The sequence below is a fragment of the Periplaneta americana genome, chromosome 6 (assembly GCF_040183065.1).
Source record: "Periplaneta americana isolate PAMFEO1 chromosome 6, P.americana_PAMFEO1_priV1, whole genome shotgun sequence".
Classification (NCBI taxonomy): domain Eukaryota; kingdom Metazoa; phylum Arthropoda; class Insecta; order Blattodea; family Blattidae; genus Periplaneta; species Periplaneta americana.
This window is the reverse complement of record NC_091122.1, coordinates 30,783,598-30,804,965: the sequence shown is the minus strand read 5'-3', so window position 1 is coordinate 30,804,965 and position 21,368 is coordinate 30,783,598.

The following is a 21,368-nucleotide window of genomic DNA, read 5'->3' as shown; positions in this document are numbered from 1 at the left end:
AAAACCGCAGTTACTCTCAGTAATGGGACTAATTTATACTTAATCTACATTATCATTTTCCTGAATACTTTTTTTTACTCTTCTCAATAATGGTGTCATCTATTGAGAACATCGGAACTATATGAAAGTTTGTCACTTTCTTGTATCTTTTGGTTCTGACTTATACCACAGTCTATTATATACAGTCCTTTTTGTTATTCCAATTCCTAGAACATTACTCTTTTCTTCAAGAACTCTCCATTGTTTGCCATGTGTAATACTTACAATTCTCTGTCCTTAAGCTGTGATTCTCAATTAGATTTCAGTTTATCAGTTTAAAAATTTCATACAATATTAAAAAGAATTTTATTTCCTTAGATAATTAAATGAATGAGTGTATTATAATGTTTTTACTGTAGTTTTTAAATAATTTTGCATTATTATATTGATATTTGGCACTATATTAACTGCAATATTATATTCTAGCATCTATTACCGGTATGTATTTTCTTTCTTTCGTTTGTGTTGTTTGTTTTACTTTTTCTTATTGTGTATTTTATATATGTATCAATGTAAGCCGCCTATAATTGGAAGCTTGCTTCTGTTTGTGATTGATTTAAATAAAATATAATACAGTTACGAAGCTCAATACGTAGGGAATATGCATTCATACATAGTTGCTAACCACTAGGATCGCTACTATCGCCTCATCACAGACAATGCGAAATAGTACCGGCACAGTCTGTTGTTCCTAGTACCCTCAACAACTCAAGCTTCATGACTGTATATACTAGACTGTGCTTATATCGTGTTTAGAAAGTTCGCTTACACGATCAGAAAACTGTACTGAACGGCAGTGTACTGCTGTAAAATAAGACTAATAGTTATCGAAGCATTTGTGAAACACGATGTTGACAAAAAAAGTTTCGGTAAATATATAAAGAGTATATCTTACATAAAAGCATAAATAGATAACAAATAAATAAATAAATAAATAAATAAATAAATAAATAAATAAATAAATAAATATGAAAGTAACTGAGTAACAAAGTAAATAAGTGAATAAGTATTTAGTATTTATTATTATATAAAATCAAAATAAATACATATTACTGATGTAACGCACACCCGTTTGAGGAAGCTCGTGAAGTGAATAAAGAAAGAAAGAAAAATAAATACATCATTAAATAAATAATTAAATAAACAAATCAGTAAGCGATTGGGAATCCCAATCTTTGCTTATGTTAAATAAAAGGAACATTTTCTCAGGATCCATTAAACTGAGGTCCTTGAAATGTTTGCAGTTAATAGATATGTCAGTGGTGTTTGGTCAGTACATAATATCCAAAAATAGCCCTTTTTTTTAGCTAAAAGCGCAGCCTATATAAAAAAAACAGTTCTCTTTATTTTGGTATAGCAGTGATATTATCTCTATCTAATCTAATGTTTTTTTTTTCATACACATCTGTATGTAAACTAGAATTATGATTTGTATAGGAAAAGGGAAAATAAAAATGCTTATATCTCAAAACAAGTTTTTTGGAGTTAAGTTTTGACCAAACACAACGGATGTTTTCTGAGCATTTTGAAGTAGCGTCTTCCTCATGATACAATGAGTAAATTCTGTGAATTGTAATAATAAAATAAGTTAAAATAACGTATAAAAATTGATTTTAATTTAAAAAATGTTTGCGCTTCTTTCAGTGCAGTACTTTTTTTTTTTTTACAGATTTTAATCAAAACAAAATCATATAAAAATACACCAGTTTCATGTCTTAAGGATGCCAAATGTTTTGTCCAGCTATATCATGCTCAAGAATAATTTCGCATTTTCTTATAGCAATGTTCAATTTTATACGACAATTTTTTTTAATTCCAGTAAAATTATTTACAGTTATAAGTTGCTTTTATTATTTTTTGCTATTCGTTCATAATATCGACGGGCCAATTCGAAAGAAAAACAATTCAATATTTTAAAGTTTTTATAAACATGCATTTTAAAGCTTTACTTTGATGTGAAAAATCAAAGGGTCGTTGATATTATTCCGAATTCTGTAATGTTTTATTTTTTTATTTTTACTATCTGACCTTCCAAGACTTGCCTATAGACACAGAATAACACACAATTTACAATAATGGTTGTACATGAATAACGTGGACCCTTTCAAAGACTCATATGTCAAGATTGAGATCCTTTGAAACCAAAATTCTAAGGAAGATATATGGCCCAATGTGTGATAATGGAGAATGGCGAATAAGATACAATTTTGAACTTTACCAACTATATAAGTCCCCTGATGTGGTTACAGTCATTAAAATATCAAGATTAAGATGGGCAGGACATGTGCAAAGGATGGCAGATCATGAGATACCCAAGAAAGTTATGGGGAATAAATTTGAAGGAAAAAGGAGTGTAGGACGACCAAGACTGCGGTGGATGGATGGAGTGTTAGAGGATCTAAAGAAAGTGGGAATTAAAGGATGGTGGTTGGTTGCCAGGGACAGAGATGCATGGAAGAGAGTTCTAAGGGAGGCCGAGGCTCAAATTGGGCTGTAGCGTCGATGATGATGATGATGATGATGATGATGATGATGATGATGATGATGATGGTACATGAATGGGGACATGAAAGAAATATATAGATACAAATTTGAGGTAAAAGTACAGATTTTCAATCACAAATATATAATTAAACAATTATGTGGAATGTTTACCATCTAGGTGATTTTTTAAGATGGCAACCGAATATTTAATTATTTTTTGGACAATTTAGTCTTGAATATCTTTGCCTAGTTTCAAATTAGAGTGTGTTAATTGAATTTTTCACAGCAACATGAAGCTTTAAAATTCAAGTTTCTCAAAACTTCAAATTTTGAGTTGTTTTCCTTTTGAATTGGGCCCTCGATATAATAAAGCTGTTATTTTGACAGGCAGAATGCAGTGAATTCCGTTGTACAGTTTTCCTCGTACAGAGTTCATTCATCTGGAGGAAAGTTCGAAATCAGCCGTCAGCTGCTATCAGAATTGCTCTGCTGTGTATTTAGGTAAAAATCAACAAACCAAATACCACTAAATAAACCACAGCATTCTTTCCTAACGTCTTATCGATTATTGACGTCATACGAATAAATGAGAACAATGCATCATTAGGAATGCCATTACTATTGAGTATCCTGTCCTTATAACGCAAGAAATGTATGTTGTTCTCAAAACATGCATGTTTTCATAGGACTTGTTTCAATAATAGCCTCATACAACTGTCATATAAACCTGTATGCTAGCTTTATTGCAATTACACCAAGTTTAAATGACGCCAAAATCAGTTAAATGTCACTTACAGTGCTAGATCTCCATTTAATTTCATATTTACATTTTTTAAGATTTTATCCGTTAAATGTCCACGTGTTGGTGTTAACCTGCAAAGTGAAAACAATGTAACAGCTAGTGAAATATTTGTAATGATGGGATGGTGCACACAAATTCCACAATTTGGGACATCTGGCCGAAATCTACTGCTGACCACTAGGATCCACAATGCAAAGCAGAGGTTAAATTAAAAATACAATATGATTGCGGAGAGAATACAGAACAATGATAAATTTAAAAATAAAGCATAATTTGATTTCGGAGAAACACGAGATGAAAATACATTGAAGAGTAATGAAATGAAGTAAAAAAAATACATAGTATTATACAAGTTATTGTGTAAAATGGATAATGAATCTCGCAATACCATTAGACAAATTTTGTTAATGTCCTCATTAGAAAATTTAAGAGAAAGGAGAATGGTTTTGGTTAACTTAAATGAAGTTCCCCTAGCGCCAAAAAGAAGTCTTTTCACTTCCCATGTATTAATATTCATTTTGTATCTCTCACTGAAGTGAGGAATACATGGGTTGTAAATAGACTTCTTTTCATCGTTAACGTTATTGGCTTCTTGATCATCCTTCTCAAAACGGACAGTGGGGTCAAGAATGAGGCTTCTTTGATTCCTGCAATCGATGGCTATAATGTCTGCTCTTCTCGTTGACCCATTCTCAGCCAAGCAGTGCACTTCTTCGTAAACCTCCCACTTTGCCTTCCGAAGAGTGGTTGCGATGGAGCTTCTCACTTTATGGTGGCGATAGTTTAATATTTTAGTAAGTCGATTAATATTTTATAGTATTAGTAGGCACAGTGGATTCTCCTAAGTTCGACTGAACAGAATTGAAAGTTCAGTCCAATAAGGGTAGTGGGAGTGTCAGGTGAAATGAATACAAATTCTTATTGGTTATTCATCAACGAATATAGTACTGTACTTGCATTTCCTGCCCGCTCCGAGACTTGTGTATGCGCTTCTAGTACCACAGTGGGTTTCGACAGTTCCGTCTTACAAACGGCACAATTCTCAAATAGAAAAAGAAGAGTTCATTATTTTAAAATCAATGTTTAAATATGTATGTCCTAATCAATAAAATATTCTGTTTTCCTTTAAACAAAAATATCACTACAAGATAAATGGCAAACCCATTTCTTAGTGCCTATATAGGGGCGTGTCTAATTCTCCTACGTAAACAGTTGAACTATGGGATATCGAACTTGTTTTTTGTCGAACTTAAGAGCTTCCACTGTACTTCATTTCATCTAATATTTATAATACTTTCTTGTAATCGTGTAATATTCAATTAAATTCCACTCGGGTTTTGATTTTCTCTAGATAAATCAAAATCTCTAGTGAGATTACTCTAGATAAAACATATGAGGAAATCATGAACTTCTTTTTCTCAACTTTCTCTTAACTATTTTCGTCTTCTCATTTTGGTGGTAGCTTAAAGAATTCAACAATTGCAGTGTGGTAAAAAAAATTTAAATTTTCTTTGCTTTCCGAAAAATGATGTCAGGTATACTTATGAAATTTTGGAACTCACCGCCTCAAATGCAGTGCACTGGCACTTTAAGTAATGGTTTATTGCCGGGATGCAAAACTGTACTACATTTGAAGCGCACGTCATAAGCCGGAACACGTAGCTCATCCCTTCCTGCAACTCTCGCGCCAACAGTGTGTCTGCCAAACATCACAGAAACGTCATTGAAGGCTCCGGCCTTGTGGATTGGGGAACGAACTCTTTCTCCATGCTTCCATTCCTTTCTTTCCCAGTTCTGCAACCCTGGTTTATTGTAAAGAATTTCTATTACTGAAATTTTCGTGCATATTAGTTGTCCTTACGCTACTGAACCACATGTGAAAATGCAGAAATATCGTTAATTCATGGGTTTAAGTCCAAAACCGAATGTTAAACCAACTTTTCCATGCGATTTTTTATTGCTCGTTCTTTATTCCCGTACCTCCACAGCTTTGCTTTGTGGTTGCTAAGCCATTATCCGCATAGCATGCACTAACACCATGGTTCGCGGTTAGGTAGTGCAATTGTACGAATAATCCTCGCTCTCCAGAGCTGTCATAGCTGTGGAATATTATGCCTCGTATTATTACAGTGATAAATGCGTAATTAACATCGCTATTCCAGTAATTGTGAGCAACTAATTGAGAAAATCTCTACCTAAATACAGTAATATAGCATTGTCTGCTTTATTAAGCTAATTAGAATGCAAGGATGTTATTGGCAGCTGCATGTCCTTTCTTCGATGTTGAACCGTATTTGAAGGATTTACTGAATTTGTAACGATTTCTCTCGCAGATTAATATTTAGACTGAATATTCATTCTCTTTCTTTATCGTATTTTACTTCCTCTTTTGATACCGACTTAAAATCCAGTGCGGTGTAAGGGACAGCGCAAGACAAGGGACAAATACGCTGATTTTGCACTGTAGTTAGAATAAAATTGATACTCTTGACAAACTCGTGTTATTGTTCAATTAAACCGAGCGCGGTGGGTCATGCTTTCCGCACGGTACTCGCATTCGGGAGGTCCGCGGTTCAAATCCCCGGACCGACCACCTTAACACTGATTTTTCCGTGGTTTTCCACAGTTACTTAGGCAAATACGGGTTGAAATTTTCATTGCCACGATCCATTTATCTTCCTCTTACCCGTAGAAATTGTTTTTAGATTCCATATCATATCATTAATCTTCATCCGCTTGCGGAAGTGGATTCCAAGCCTTAAGCAATATTGCTGCCAGGATTCATTTCTTAAGAGCACTTCCGAGGGCGCTTAGACACCTTAAAAGGGCTGTCGGAATGGATCTTGTGCTGTTTGTTCACCTTGGCGGTACCAACTCAAGGCGGGTGGATGTAGGGGATCCATTCGGTGAGCGGGTGAGGAGTCTCATGTTGCCGGTGGACTGGTACAGCTCATTCTCATTAATGCTATAATTCGGTGTGCACAAAAGCCACTGTCGAGCCGACGTGCTGAATGGTCGTTCTTAACCCGTCCCTAGTCACTCAATACTACTACTACTACTACTACTACTACTACTACTACTACTACTACTGCTGCTGCTGCTGCTACTACTACTACTACTACTACTACTACTACTACTACTACTACTACTGCTATTGCTGTTCAATTTCGCGAAAAAATCATGATAGACTATACAGAGACACAGCTGCAAGTTGTATGCATGAATACGTCTCTTGGGAGGCGATATTAACTATAAGGTAGTCATTGCTGCTTTCGCCCGCACCCATTCGAGCTATAAATTCCTCGACATTGTGAATTTTCTCTCTTTACTCAACTTCACTCATCAATTTTTTCAATTTAACTTGCCAACTCCTGATTATTGCTCGATTGAAATTGTAGCTTGCTTCGTTACGAATCGATTGACACCACTACGAACGTTTTATCGCTTCGCGTTTTCGAGTTGCACGGCCTGGGCTGCCGAGCCACTCGCCAATTCGTACCTCAACTTCCCCCCTCCCGCGTATCACTAGATGACGTCAACCGCTCCAACTCAAGGTCTCGTTGGATCCTTCATCTGCCGTTCGCCGTTTACTTCATTGGAATATGTCATGTAGTTTAGAAATCGTTTGAAAATGTGTTGGTTGACCCTCTGGGATGACACCCTAGCACTGGATCGAACTTATAGACGTATTCACGTCAAAAATGTGCTTTAAATTCAGTTAATTGAGAGGTATAATGACAAGGAACAGTTTCCCAATCGTTTTGGGATTTATAGAGTCAACCGTAATGTGTTTAATTTCAGGGGTTTATTCTTTGATATATTAAATATATATATATATATATATATATATATATATATATATATATGAAACATTTCATAGCGTGTTTTGAGAAAGCCATTGATTTAATTCCCAACATTCTCAGTCAGTTGAAGAGAGCAGTGTATTGTGATAATAAATGATTGAAATAATTTTATTTTGTCCTTCAAATGTAAAGAAATTTGATCCGAACAAATGTAACATTGTAAAATTCCTTTGCAAAACGAAACGTTACATTTGTTCGGATCAAAATTTTTCCACATTTAAACATCGAAATTAATTTTTTTTAAATTCATTATCATAATACACTGCTCTCTTAAATTGCCTGAGCATATTGGGAATTAAATCAATGGCTTTCCCAAAACACGTTATATGAAATGTTTCATATGAGCCGTTGAAAGCAGAAGTATGTAAGTCAAAAATGGGTAATTGAGGGTTAAAGTAAAAATTCTGTAAAATACAGCGCAAAGTATCAATTAATATTCAGTTTATTTAAACTATCAGTAGTCAGTGGATAGCGAGAAAAACATATTAATTGCTACTTTGCGCTGTATTTTACAGAATTTTTACTTTAAAACTCATTACCCAATTTTGATTTACACCCCTTTTGCTCTGAACGGCTCATATAAAACAACAATTTTTATCTCGAGAAGGAATTGAAAACATACACAATTGTATTACATTTTTTGCTTGATATATCTCAAAGAGCAACCCTCTGAAATTAATAACACTATTTAGGGACACTGGACACTGAGGAAAGCAGATAAAAGCAGAATAACGGCTTGTGAAATGAGATTCATGCGAAGAACAGCGGGCTATACTAAATGGGATCTGAAAAGAAATTGTGAAATTTTAAAGGAACTAAAAACTCAACCAGTTTTAGATTACATTGTTCAATATCAATCTAATTGGAAACATCATTTGATAAGAATGAGTAATAGTAGACTCCCAAAGGCAATTTAAGATGATGTACCACATGGCCAAAGATCTGTGGGTCATCCTGCTAAGAGATGGCGTGAAAATTTTATGTGAGACCGTAACAGGTCTTGTGGCTTAATACTTGTCAGGCAGAAGAAGAAGAAGAAGAAGAAGAAGAAGAAGAAGAAGAATGTATATAATAGAGGTCGGTTTTATCGCATGCGCGAAAAACTCACATTTGTAGTAATACGCATAACTGTGAATTAGTATAATAGTTCAGCAATGATCAGAGTGCTAGATCATATTGCATCCCACAAAAAAAATTATTTAACGGTATATAGTACGAATTTTAACACGATAAAATAAATATACATAAATGAATGGTTGATTAATATAAAGTTAGCAGGTGAACGAATATATGAATACGTAATGTTGTAACAGTACGGTACTGAGGTGTATGTAATGTGTGTTTTATGCTACCCTTTAACCTGTAGCTGCAAATTGTTCAATGAAATTAACATTAACTTACTGTGCAAATCATGTTAGATCAGTCGGTAGAACGATCAGCTTCAAAGTGGAAGGGCGCGGCTTCATTTCCAGTCGGATGCAGTGGATTTTTCTTTTCGCCTAAAATTCCGGATCGGCTACAGGGTCCATTCGCGTTAACGATTACTGGAATACGACCAGTGCAGGGGTAATCGCGTAGAATATATGCCTTTCTGGCCACCGTACGCCCACATGGCGTGGCTACGAGGAACGTCAAGTTCGTTGTTCTTGTAATCTATAGTTTTATATTTATAAAGTTTACGAAATAAAATAATTATTTACGGTTTTTGATGTAATATCACAGTCTAGTATATACAGCCACGAAGCTCAATATGTAATAAATATGCATACATAGATACTTGCTAACCACTAGGATCGCTACTATCGCCTCATTACAGACAATGCGAAATAGTACAGCGCAGTCTATTGTTTCTAGTGCCCTCATAAACTCAAGCTTCGTGACTGTATACACTAAACTGTGGTGCTATCGCACTGATTTGAGAAATTTATCCACTTTTTTCTCTCACTAGAGTGACTCAAAACATTGTAATCCGAGTTTGAAGAGTACTTCAATAAGCACTACATTCAATTTTTAAGAGAAGTGCGATACAGATATATTTTATTGCTAAATTGTGAGCTGTGATTTCTTGCCGAATGTTGCGTTGAATGTATTACGGCCGAACCAGCGGTCGTTGCCGGTATGCTAGCTGCTTGCTTATTGTTGCGTAACTAAACAATGACACCACAGTCTAGTCTAGTATATACAGTCACGAAGCTTGAGTTTATGAGGGTACTAGGAACAATAACTGTGCAGATACTATTTCGCATTGTTTGTAATGAGGCGATAGTAGCGATCTTAGTGGTTAGCAACTATCTATGGATGCATATGTACTACGTATTGAGCTTCGTGACTGTATATACTAGACTGTGATGACACTGTACATAGACAAGCAGGTGATGGTACGATATTAATAGAGTTATTGTAGAATGGGACCGGCAGGGAAATCGAAAATTTCGCCCAAAACAACCTTGTTTATCAGAAATCTATCACTATCTAAGCGGGTTGGATTACACTTGACAACAAATTTAAACTTAAACAGCCACGAAGCTCAATACGTAGTAAATATGCATCCATAGATACTTGCTAACCACTAGGATCGCTACTATCGCCTCATTACAGACAATGCGAAATAGTACCTGCACAGTCTGTTGTTCCTAGCAACCTCACAACTGAAGCTTCGTGACTATATATACTAGATTGTGGTAATATCACCTGAGAAAGCTAATCTGCAAAAAAATAAGGACTACTCCCTTGAACACATCATTTTCAGATGGTCACATGGGCACTAGGAAACCCAAACAAGATTTGCAGTTGCTGTAGCCTATCTTATCATCATTAAATATCAATGTGAAATGCATGGTGATCCGTTTGGGTGTGGATAAAATAAAAACACCGTAAAACATTTACTACTGAACTTTATTTGTTGAAACTTTGTGCATACAACACTGAAAGAAGGGAGATTCTTCAGAGCTCAATATGACCCCCATTGCGCACCCTGCACAACTCACACCGGCGATGTAATTAAGATCATCAATGTTCCTGAGTTTCTCTGAATAGACAATGTCTTTAACAAAACCCTACACGAAGAAGTCAGGAGGAGTTAGATCTGGGGAGTTTAAGGGCCAAGCCAAGAGAAGCTGCTTCTCGTACTGGGTTTCGCCTGCGACCTCCTACATGTATTTTTTAGCACAGAATCTGTTTCTATAAATGTTCTATACCACAACATTATGAAATCGTATTTAGGTACATTATGCACACCATACTCACGTCGAAATTCCACCTCTTTTAACAGTCTCAAATTTAACATACCAAAGAACAAATTGTGCCCGCTTTTGATTTGTAGCGGCCATTTTAATCATCTACGATTTTCATTTGTCCTTCCAGATTATTCACACCTGTGGAGTAACGGTCAGCGCGTCTGGCCGCGAAACCAGGTGGCCCGGGTTCGAATCCCGGTCTGGGATTTGAGGTTTTTTCCGGGGATTTCCCTCAACCCAATACGAGCAAATTCTGGGTAACTTTCGGTGCTGGACCCCGGCATTATCACCTTCATATCATTCAGACGCTAAATAACCTAGATGTTGATACAGCGTCGTAAAATAACCCAAGAAAAAAAATTATTGATTTATATATATTATGGAAACTCCCATCTTTTAATCATAATATAACCAGCAAGAAATTTTCTCTACTATCATAATAGCTTTGTAATAATAAATTAATATTATCCATACCCAAACTGATCAGACTGTAATATAATTTTAAAATACCTACTATTCTACCATTTCAGGCATTTCCTGAGTTTTACCGTCTTAACCTAAACTATTGCTAATACAATATCAGTAAAAATATACTCAAGTCTGAAAAATGTATTTCTTAAATGTAAGCCTTTTAATATTTCACATTATAGAATCTTTCACAAGTGTCCATTTAAAAGATAAGGTATGTTTTTAAAATGGCGGAATATGCCAAATTTTAAGTATTAGTTCGTTCAGAATCGAGTGATTAATATAACTAGATACAAAATCTACAGTATGATTTTTAGGAACATTAAATCCAGTCGCTTGAGATGGACAGGGCATGTAGCACGTATGGGCGAATCCAGAAATGCATATAGTATGTTAGTTGGGAGACCGGAGGGAAAAAGACCTTTAGGGAGGCCGGGACGTAGATGGGAGGATAGTATTAAAAAGGATTTGAGGGAGGTGGGATATGATGATAGAGACTGGATTAATCTTGTTCAGGATAGGGACCGATGACGGGCTTATGTGAGGGCGGCAATGAGCCTGCGGGTTCCTTAAAAGTAATTTGTATGTAATTAAGTATGATTTTTTAAATATTTTTGGAGTCATTCATATTTGTAGAGGGTTATGTAACCCTAGCGAGTTTTTATCCTGAGCCATTTTCTCGACTTTTTTGTTTTTTGACCCTTACAAGATTGTGGAGATATTGCGAAATCTCTATAAAATGGGATCATTACAACGATTGGTCACAAACCTAAGACAGTAGGCGTGCAGGCCATCACATTAACAGCGGACAAATCTGTCTGCCTTAAATGAGATTCGAATGTATGACCATGGCTTTCACGCTTCAAATCCGCGCTTTAGCCGCTTGGCTCATTAATAAAATTATTCCCGGATCTAAACATTCGTGCAACAATTATGAGATTGCGCTGCTATCCCCGTCCAATTGGAACCCGCCTGCCTAATTCAGTCGAAATTAATGAGATTTGTTCTGCTTCTGTTGGCACACGTGGCGGGCTGGAGTACGAAGCAAAGCCAGACTTATTATCTGTATGTCAGTAACTACAGATCCCGCTTCGTAACTCTCCAGATATCGTTTTGTTTCCTTTCAGTGGTACATAAAATGGCGGCGGCATCGTTCCCCATCAAGCATCGCGTTCAAGGTGAGCGTGTCCTTTTCTTCTTCTTTTTATTATTATTACTGCTACTACTATTATTTCTCTTTATAAAACCGCGCACTGAGGTAAAAATCACGTGACTTAAGCTGCTGTTCCCAGCGCGGTCGGTTCAGCAACCAATCAAAAAGCGCGATCCGTCTCACATCGCCAATCGTGACTGTGGACACATAACCGTGATCTTTTACTAAAATGAGAAAGAGGGGGAGAAACCAATTACAACAGAAGCCATGAGGGACTCTGGTTCGAATCTTGGCGTGCCCACACAAAAGGAATTTTTTTTTCTCCTTCTCGTGAAACAGGTTGAACCGCAAATCCACGTAGATTGTGAGCGAAGGGGAATTTTAATTTTAGTTGTTGGTACAGTCACTTCTCCTTACGTAATCGTCTTTTCAGCAAACATCCCTATGTAGCTCGGGTCAGGATGACCGGGCGTCCGTCTTTTGGAGGACATGTCCTCCTTTTTAAGCTTTGTCTTCCTGTCCTTCAGGCATTTAAAAATGGAACAAAATTTCCGACATTTTAAAAATCTATGACTATTGAAACCATGTATTGTGGGTCCCTATCACGACGGCATGGCGCGTCCTCAGGTTGCGGATATAGGAGACTGCCTCCAGATATGGAGGATATAGGTCTCGCAAGCACGGATTACCGACGGAAGGAATGCGAATCAAACACTGCGATAAGGAAGAGCGGGCGAGAGGAAAGGTCACGAGATAACTTGAATGATATTCGAGAGTACAGTCGGAAGAGAAATGACATCGATAGAATCAGTCTTGCGTTGTGATAGTTACATTACGACTTTAGTTTGTTCCATTGCATGTGAATATGTGTCTTGTATCGCACGGTATTATTATTTCATTCGTAAACATATGTTGCGCGTTTAATTAGCTTCGAATTTTTCTCTTGCTACGTTCTTTATTTTCACAGCAATGTCCTCATTTGTTCATCTTCTTGGAAGAGACAGTACTTCCATCGGCCCGGACCTCTCCCCCCCTCGGCGTGCCTACATACACACGTCTAAACAGACAGCAACGCCACCATTGGTTTTAGGTAATCGTTTCTTGCGCGAGCTATAGCTGCGAATATATTGAATGAGCAGTCGTGTACAGCCGATAAGGGATGGTCCTACAGCTTGGGGGTTGGGCGAAGGGCTAACAACCCATCACCGTAAAAACCAGCTTGTTACGAATCCATACAATAAGCCTCGGAATGGGACTGATTCTATGCCATGGCCACAGCAAAGTGTTAGTTGGGAGGCCGGAGGGAGAAAGACCTTTGGGGGCCGAGACGTAGATGGGAGCTGATCCGGAGCTGCGTTCGGGCTTGGGTTGGATCCCCCTTTGGTCTTTGGTTTCTTCCGAGGTTTTCCACAGCCGTGGGACTGAAACCGGATGGTCTATGGCGAGTCCTCGGCATCAACCCCTTTGATTTGATTACCTGGTGGGGTTTTTCTAAGGTTTTCCCCAACCAAAAGGCAAATGCCGGGTAATATTTTGGCGAATCCTCGGACCTCACCTCATCTCACTACATCTCGCCAAAGTATTGTAAAAAATTGCACAAAATTGTAAAAATTGTAGAAAATTACTATATAGTAAAACTATAAAAATTTGTAAAAATTGTAATTGTAATATTGTAAAATTTTGACTTGTTTCACATCTTAAAGATTCATTGCTCATGTAAGATTTATGGAATAAAATGAATGAATGAATGAATGAATTAATTAATTAATGATAATATTAAAATGGATTTGAGGGAGGTGGGATATGATGTTAGAGACTGGATTAATCTTGCACAGGATAGGGACCTATGGCGGGCTTATGTGAGGGCGGCAATGAACCTCCGGGTTCCTTAAAAGCCAGTAAGTAAGTGAGTATGACTATAGAAAATTTAACTCTTCATAACACATGTTATTTCTTATCATTTACGTAAAAAGTATTTTTAATCTATTTAGTTTGTGGTAACAATTAAAAAAATAGTCTTTTTTATTCCCGTTGGTAATTTTGTTCCTAAACTAAATTTATCACATGTAATGCTCATAGTCCTAACCGAGACAATATTTAGTATTATTGTTTTCGTTTACATTGAGAATTAATATATTGTACAGTATAATTAGATGAACAGTAGACTTATGAAAGCAAGAATAGACCTAGAAGTAACACTTCAAGTTTACAAAACTATAGGCCTATGAGAATACTGTGAAATTACCCCCTTTTGAATAAAATGTCCTCATTGTCTCATCATTTTGTACTCCAAAGATATTTTCACATCTGGTCACCCTGCCTCGTGCACGCTTGTGTTAGAGTAGTCATAACGTTAGAAATAAAATCCATACTTTAATTCATTTATTACTTCTTCACAAACAACACATTACAAAGGAAAGGTGTGCAATTAAAAATTAAATTTAGATAGCAGTAATGGGTAAAATGATGTATAGCACACGATAGTAAACAGACTTTATGCGCTCGTGGTAATTATAACCCTTGGTTTCGCCTCGGGCTCTGAACTTTCCACTCGCGCATAAAATTTAATTTTACTCTCTTATACTATAAATTATTATTCCATAGTTAATATCTCACACATTGGTACATAATTACTGAGAACTACAACATTTTTCAATCGCATTCCACGCTCAAAGTACAAGAGTTGGGTTGCTATAGGCCTATATTACGTTTGGAATAAGTATTCAGTTTTTAGCTAACCTTTATTGTTTAAGAGTTTTGATACAATTTGTTAATAAAGCTTTGTTATACTGGGTGTTCAGTTCAGTGTGTCATGGCTCGCTGTATGTCGTCATATGGCTAGCCGATGAGCCTAGAGAATTCAATCTTCCTACACTTCCGCAGAGGCGTATTACCTATGTGCTAGAGAAGTTGCCTAGCAAGTACGGCGTTCATTCAGAAGAGAACTTACCGATACGTACGGTAACGCCGGTAGTGGCACGAATGTGAACTGCTTGGAAACACGTACTGAGGTGAGTTTTTTTTCTTACTGTCGGGATATGGGGAGAGGGTTAAGACGATTACTTACGTATTTGTTGACATTAATTTCGACGGTCAACATGGACACGGAGCATTTGATTTGTGTTGTGAAATGTTGCGGTACGCAACCGATGATAACAAATACCCTGCGTACGACTTGCCCGAGCAAAACACAGTTCGAAAGAGGTTATGGTAGCTCACAGACCGTACAGACCGCCATCTGTTGCTACGATGTTCAAGTTATACCGTACACGTTCTCAAGTTCAGATTGAACGCCTTGATTAATAGGCAACTTCTCTGACATAAAAGCATAAACTCGCTTCAAATCGCTGACTCACAACAGTGACGTCATGACACACTTTGAAATGAACACCCAGTATTCGAGAAGACTGTTACATAGTCCGCTGTGATGTCATCTACAGATGAGATAGGCCTATATCGGCACGAACCAAGCGTGACGAGCACTTGCGCGAATATAATGTAATAGACTAGTTAATAAAATTCAGAACTTATACAGGGTGATTCACGAGAATTTTTACCGTCCCTTACGGAGCTTATTTCCGAAGACATTCCGAGCAAAAAAATGTCATATAAACATCTGTCCTAATCTCAATATTTTCAGAGTTACACTAATTTGAAGTTGTTTGTAAAATACCATTATTCTTGAGTTTTAAGGGTAAAAGAATATTACAGATAAAAAATGAACTATTCAGAAGTATCATTTCTTTAATTAGCTAATATTCAGAAACTAAAAATGTGTTGTGAATTCCGTAGTTACTTCGTACAGATTTTTTTTTAGCTAAAAAAACACATTTTCTTACCCATTTATCACAACAATTGTTACAAATCACGCCACTCTGGTAAATTCTTCAAGACTGTATGTTAGGATGCATAATTGAACTGTAAATAATCTGTATCAATTTTTATGATAAGAGCGTAAGAAAGATAAGATTTTTAGTTAAAAATTGGAAAACAAAATCTGTACAAAGCAATTAACAACATATTTTTAGCTTCAGAACACTAGCCAATTAAAGAAATGATACTTATGAATAGTTCATTTTCTATTTGTAATATTTTTTTACCCTTAAAACTAAAGACAAAAGGTATTTTACTAACAACTTCAAATTAGTGTAATTCGGAAATATTGAGATTAGGACATATATATATATATATATATATATATATATATATGACTTTTTTGCTCAGAATGTCTTCGGAAATAAGCTCCGTAAGGGACGGTAAATCCTCGTGAATCACCCTGTATATGCAAATACATGATGATTATATCGTTATTCAATGGTAACTTATGTATGTATGTATGTATTTATTCACACTGCAATGGGTATATACCCGGTGGCAGTGGTAACTAATTACACTCAATAATGACAATAATAAACTTATTAATTAAAAATACAATTAATGATAATACTAATAATTAATACTAATAATAATAATAATAACAATAATAATAACAACAACAACAGGGAATATACTAAATTAAATGAAACGATCACTTAAATAACATTTGAAATATTCTAATTTGTATCTTAAAACTAAGATCGAACTAAAACCCACGAGTATATGTTCATATCTGCACAAGTACCTTTCAACATTACACTCATTTCGCTGTCAACTCACTCACTGCACTGGAACTACGACACATTTCACTGATTCTATCCTGATTTCACTAACACTTCAAAAACATTTCACTGTTCAAATACTTTGCACTGCCACTATAACCTATACAGCTTCACTGACAGGAACACGTTTCACTTACACAGCACACTTCACTGACACGACATACTTCTTCACTGATACAACACACTTCACTGACACAACATAATTCTTCACTGATACAACACTTCAATAACAACATATCATTTACACCCTTTAAGTACTGTGTATAATTACCGTCTATTAGTAAGGTCCTTAAGCCTATTTTTAAATACATGTTTGGTTGTTGGTAAAGCCTTTAGTAAGTCTGCAGGTAAAGCATTCCAGTCCCTGATAGTACGATTGAGAAAAGAAAACTTTCCAGTGTCCGTCCTCTGCCTTCTTTCCCTCAATTTATATGAGTGGTCGTTCCTTGAAGAGTAATTTGGCGGCTGCAACCTATTTTTTATTTCTTTCCAGGCAGGCTCACCTCTGTATGTTTTGAACAGTGCGCATAATCGAATTCGCGTTCTCCTGTCCGTGAGTGTGTCCCATTTTAATGGTGAATTTTTCCAACAACACTTAAGAGCCCGTTTTTGAATCTTTTCCAGTGTCTTAATATGTTCTAATCTGTAAGGATCCCAACATGCAGCACCATATTCCATTACTGGACGTACTAGTGATTTATATGCAATCTCTTTGGATTTATCAGAACCTTTTCTTAGTACCCTCATCACAAAGTGTATAGGCGTATATGGATTGTAGCGGGGACGAAGAGAAATGCGGAAAAGTGGGAAGATTGGAGAATGCTGGGTTTGCAGTGAAGGATCTACCCTCGGACAGAAAACTGAATGAATGAATGAATGAATGAATGAATGAATGAATGAATGAATGAATGAATGAATGAATGGACTGGAGTAGACCTACCTTTCTCTCGATGACTTTCCAAGCTGGGTTTTCATCTGTTGATTTTGAAACATTCACATTTCCTTTGACGCCATTGACTTGACAATCTGTAGAACTTTAGAGTAAAAGTTACGTGGTCCACCGTTATGGAGTAATGGTTACCATGTCTGACCGTGAAACGAAGGGGCCCTGGTTCAGATTCTGATTGGGACAAGTTACGTGGTTGAGGTTTTTCCGAGGTTTTCTTCTCAACACATTAAGAGCAAATCGTCGTTGTTCCTCCAATAACTCCTATGTGACATATTTATCGATTTTCAGATGTTTGCTCTATTAAATAACTTAAATAGTGATACAGTAAATAATAAAGTCTCCTATATGTAATTATATTTCTTTATTTCGAAAATGTAAGAATTCACAGTCTCCTATGTACCACTGCCATAGAATGAATAACTGTGTTTTTCTTCCTACTGAAAAATTTTATATTTTGCACATAGGAGTTATTGCAGGATCAACGACGAAATGCTGGGTAACTTTCGGCTGGACCGTGGACTCATTTCGCTGGCATCATCACCTTCATTTCACTCAGACGCTATATAACTATAGCAGTTGATAAAGCGTCGTAAAATAACCAATTAAAAAAAAGTAATGTGCGTAAGAAACGAAAATTGTTTCCAGATATAGTAGTGTGGATTATTGTTGTCACAGTTATATAATATAATGTAATAATATATGGTAAAGTTGCGTAAAGGCTCATTCACAATGAAAATTAAACATAACATAAGCGTTAACTTAAGAATATAAACGTTACGGTAAAATCAAGAAGTCATACCATCATTCACGATGGGAACATAAACATAACCGCAAACATACTTGGTAACCATGGAAACATAACAACGACGCCATTTTCTCATATTCTGTTGTATACTTCAGCGCTCAATGATTGTGTACTGTTTGCAAATCACGTAAGCATAAGCATGAAAGTTTGGAGTTTGCAAACTTTCATGTTAACGTCTTACGGTAATGTTTATGTCAATGCTTATGTGAATCATTGTGAATGATCCCATTTGGTAGCCTGGGCGCAAACTTCTGTGTTTATGTTACGGTTATGTTTAATTTTCATTGTGAATGGGCCTTAATTCCGTGATACTTCTAATTCCGTGACACACATTTTTTCCACTGAATATTACGGGATTGGGTACCTTGCTAGGAAGTTCACCGATGTCTCGAAAGTAGGCGAAAGATGCACTGTTTCGAGAAATATGTCTGCGCCAGACATATTTCTCGAAACAGTGCATCTTTCGCCTACTGTCGACCGACAAAACTTTGACTGACATACAATTTAAGAAAAGTATCAGGAGATTAGGGATATCACGGAATTAGGCAACTTTACCCTATAGTATAATTCATAATAAAATATAATGTAAAACAGTAGTAATAATAATAATAATAATAATAATAATAATAATAATAATAATACAGGTTTACTGTAGTTCAGTGAATCCGCTTCCTCACAACCCGTAATTAGCCTCAATTTTCGAGCAAGTGCGCTTTTGATCTCTCTCGTGCAGAAAATTATTTCTATTTTAAAACTTCTATAAAAGCCATTTTAACTTCACTCCATCCTTTCTCTATTATTAGATCTCAGCGGATGACCGAATTTCATTCATACCTACGAAATACATTCCTATCTCTGAGCACAGGGGTTATTGAAGCTAACATGGTAGAGACACTTGAAAAACAAAGTCAGCCGTGGAAAATAAAATGAAAAGAAGTGAGACAAGCTTTAGTCTTAATGAGTGGGTTGTATGCGATTTTTATACGATAAATAAGTCACACCCAAGGAAAGGTTTCGCATCAGTGCTCTGGAACATTAAATCTGTGTTTTATTATCGCCCGCAGTCCCCTCTCCTCTCCTCTCCTCCATCAAACAGTTTTTGCTTTATCCATTACTTAACAAGCTCACATTCAAGGCAGGTGTATGCTGAATCTAAATCAGCCGTTTATAACATAGATTTTAGTGAAAATTGGAAGTTGTTCGTATTTTACTGCGGTTTTCAAAGTGAAGGGCACGCCTCCTCAAAGGTTCGCAAGTTGTTAATGTAACTTAATTGGAGAAATTTATGACACAATCAGGGAGTCCATAGCAGAGTTCATGACCCTGTTTTTTTTTTTTTTTTTTTTTTCACTTAGTGACAGCTATTGTAATATAAAAATGTTTTCTGTTTAGTGATCAATTTGTACCTACATACAGGGTAACAGTAGAATAGAATAGAATGTTTTATTTTCGTTGGCAATGTTAGGGCCATAAGGCCTTCTCTTCCACTCAGCCAACCTTCATACAATAGTTACATACATATTTAAATTGTGAATATTTACAATACACTTAAAAGATTCTCCAGCAGTTAAGTTTTAACGATTAAAGTCTGTGTGATGTATCTTGTCTCACTGTGAAAAGAAAGAGAAAGGAGATATGTCTTACTTCGCCTGTATTGTTATGGCGATGTGGGAGTGGAGCGATGCCGTCCATCCATCCAGTGGCGGAAGGGACTAGTTGATGCATTCTGTAGCACAAAATAAAATAACAAAATATCTCTCTTGGTACTGTGTAGTTCCGTCACTGAGTTGTCTTTCAAGAAACTGAGTTCTGGTAGCCTGTACGTAGAAAGAAATCCTGAAAATTTACAACCCTCCTATAATCTCCACCCTCATTTGAAGGAACTTGGTTTTATTGCTACTGAGACAAGATAAACCTTACCATGTATAGTACATATTTATTTAAATTGAGATAAAACCTATAATAAAAAGTAATAACTTAATTTATGAGCTAATTAATTCAGTTCAGTCTATATGCAATATGTAAAGAATTATAATTAAGTTGAGATAGCTAGTTGGTTGAAATGATGAGAATTAATTTAATAATTTAATAGCAGTTTACTATATCTATGTTATAGGGAGCAAAATATAAATCTAAAATATATTGAGATTTTGCCATTAGAGATTTTGTATCCTATTTAGAGAAATTAATGGCAATAAACCTAATTAAGAATGGACAGATGTTAGTTTCATTGTAAGTAACAAATATTAATCTGTTAAGTAAGAATTTATGTAATGACGTTATTGTCCAGCAATCCCTTGTATTACTCGGAAGCGAGTTCCAATTCCTAGCAACTGAAACTGTACAAGATGAAGAATGTAAAGATGTATTGTGTTAAGGTATAATGAGTCAATTCTTATGATGAGACCTGGTACTTGGCTGATGTTATGCGGATAAATTTTGAAAACAGTAAGTAATGTCATTAATTTTGCGAACTTAATTCTTTTGAGATATTTCAAATAAAAAAGTTTAATACAATTTTCCTCGCTTTTGCTTCCTTCGTAGGTAAAAATTGTTTTATATGAAACATTTCATAGCGTGTTTTGGAAAAGCCATTGCTAATGGCGAAGTTTCCTAATGCATGAAGGTTGATGATGATGATGATGATGATGATGATGATGATGATGATGATGATGATGATGATGATGATGATGATGATTAGAGACCGGATTTTAAAGGGAATCCCTTTTTTTATTTCAATACGAAACATGAAATAATTAATTACGATGTTCAAAACTATCTTCCATCGACCAAATTATATGGTTTTGACTTCCCTTTTGCCCCCTTTTTAGTCCATATTTCCTTTTTCCCTCTTTTTTAAAAACATGTCTTATTTTGGTCCTTTTTGACAGAATATCGCAAACATTTAGAT